Source organism: Gekko japonicus, unplaced genomic scaffold, assembly GCF_001447785.1.
Source record: "Gekko japonicus isolate JY-2015 unplaced genomic scaffold, Gekko_japonicus_V1.1 scaffold2236, whole genome shotgun sequence".
Classification (NCBI taxonomy): Eukaryota; Metazoa; Chordata; class Lepidosauria; order Squamata; family Gekkonidae; genus Gekko; species Gekko japonicus.
Genome location: NW_015176518.1, coordinates 42,570 through 45,325, shown reverse-complemented (window position 1 = coordinate 45,325; position 2,756 = coordinate 42,570).

The following is a 2,756-nucleotide window of genomic DNA, read 5'->3' as shown; positions in this document are numbered from 1 at the left end:
CTCTCGGTTCACAGGATTATTCAAAATGATTTGTGATCTGTGTGCTAAAACTGTTTCCTGTTTGAGAAAGAAAATCAAAGATTGTTGTATTACTTATTCTCACGTGTTTTTTTTAAAAATAGCATTTTTAAGTTTTCTGCTTTTCATTTTTCTTACAATTTATCTGGTTTTGAAAATTGGTTAGCAGTGTGTGTGGGGGTGCAAGTAGTTAGCCTTGCCTAGTGTGCAAAAAAGCCTGGCACTGGCCCTGCTGAGGAGGGTGGCATTTGGGGAGGGGAGGGGAGGGATTTCAGTGGGGTCTAATGCCATGGAGTCCACCTTCTAAAGCTGCCATTTTCTCCAGGGGAGCTGATCTCTGTCACCTGGAGATCAATTGTAATCCCAGGAGATCTCCAGCTAGCACCACAAATCTGACTTCAAAAATCACAAAACTGAGAAACCTATAGGAGAACATTCCAGTCTTCCAAGACATTCAGTGGGGGACCTCAAAGTAGTTGTTTTATTGCAAAGGAACTTCAAAAACAGACTACAATGGGAGATTGCTGAGTTACAAGTTATCACAACACTCAGGACAACAGAACCCCCAGAACTTAATAGAGATATTGGTTTTCTATCTCACCACACATGCTGACATTATCCAGTTCTCACATCTGTTTGTAAACTCCTTTATTATGCTGTATGCTAATTTGCTCTACACTAATCTGCTGCTATTAATGGGTCTTACGAATTGCCTTCATCCAGTTTTAGCTATATTTACTGCTCAGTTACTTATGCATGTTGACTTTAATTGGCCATTCCTGGCAACACCCTCTTCACCCTCTACTTTATATGTAACGGTTGGTGACTTCTGTTTCAGTGTATCTGAAGAAGCTTGTGAGCACACAAAAGCTGATACCCAGAATAAAACTTTGTTGGTTTTAAAGGTGCCATTGGATTCAAACTTTGCTCTGCTGCTTGAGACCAACATGGCTACCCACCTCAGTATACCATAGAGTTTGCTCTCTAAAGTTGCCAATTTCCCCCAGCATAGCTGATTTCTGTAGTCTGGAAATGAACTGTAATTCTGGGAGAACTCCAGTCCCCACCTGGAGGTTGGCAACCCTTTAAGGAGGATCCGTGAACACCTTGCCTTTGCTTTTCCCAAAAAGTATATCAGTATATCGCAACGTGTTTAAAGCATATATTTTGATTTAAACATATATTAGATTGCAAAATATGAAAGTATATCAAGGTGTTCAAAGCATTTGTCAGAAGACCTTTTTATGTGTCTTGTATATATATGTGTGTGTATATAAAAAGGTAAAGGTCTGTCTATATAGCAGCATGTTAAAAATACATGGACACATTAAAAGTATTATATTTTACAAAATATGGAACGCTTCACGAATTTGCGTGTCATCCTTGCGCAGGGGCCATGCTAATCTTCTCTGTATCGTTCCAATTTTAGTATATGTGCTGCCGAAGCGAGCACAAATTATTCTGCCTCACTCTGAGTATATAAACCCTTAAAAGATATCAGAAAAGTAAGTTAGGGTGACTGTTTAAAATTTTGTTCTCTTTCAAATTGTTTTTAGTGTCATTAAGGGTCAGAGACAATCGTGACTGGGTATTTTTTCATTTCATTTATTGTAATTTCGAAGGGAAATTTGTGAAATTTTGGAAAGTGGACAAGGGGAATTGTTTTGCGGTGCATGATGGGAAGGGATTGCAGATCTGCATCTAGACTTGGAGGAGGAGCTTTAAGACAGAAAGAATTCTCGCCTTCATGCCGTCTCTTTCCAAATTGTGTTTAAAATGCATAATGGTTATTAATTTTTCGTGTTTAACTGGATTTAGCAGGAGACGCAGAAAGATGGCAGCAATACAAGCAAAGCCAAACTGATTGATCAAGAGGATGAATCAAAGTCCAGAAGCACCTTAAAGACTCACAGTTTTTATTCCAGCGGGAGCTTTCGGGATTCTCACTCACAAAAGCTCACGCTGCAAGTGTGCATGCACACGAAAGCTCATACCTTGAATAAACCTTTGTTGGTCTTAAAGGTGCCACTGGATTCTAAATCTGCAATAAAAATTGTGAGTCTTTAAGGCAGAATATCAACAGGTGTAGACAGAGGCAGAAGTAGAGGAGAGTGAAAATCAACAGCTGCATCGGTTGGATTTTTCTTTCCCCCCCCTTAAAGAGACACACACAAAAAGCTTAATTGAAAAATTATTTTGCTACATTTCCTCTAAAGGCGGTGGTTTTAGGGAGGAGCTTTTTTAAAAAAACCACCCCTCCTTCCCCTAAAGATTAAATAGGAACCGGAAGTATGCACTTAGTGCTGGGTTGGCTCCGTGCCACGGGGGCCTAAAGTGAATGCTGAACTTGATATCATGATGGTCACTGTTCTCAGTTAGTGGATCCTTTTCGCCTGCCGTTCGGTTTTCCTGCGCTCCTCCGCTGACGTCATCAAAGCGCCCGGGGGAAGGGGAAGAGGGGCGGGCGGAGGAGGGCGAAGAAAATGGCGGCGGCCGGGACGGACGCGAAGGGGGACTGAGAAGAGGCAGGAAGGAGGACGAGGCGACCCCGGTCCGCCTTCCCTCTCGCCCTTGGGCGGGGGGAGAGAAAGGTTTTCAACCCCCCCCCCCGCCGCCTGGTTGCCATAGTCCCCACTCTCTTAGCCTGCGTCTTTTTAACCCCCCCCCCCAAACGGGGGCAGGGCGCGCGACCCCTTTCCTCCCCCCCTCCCGCCCTTCTAAGGTAAAGGGAAGAGTTC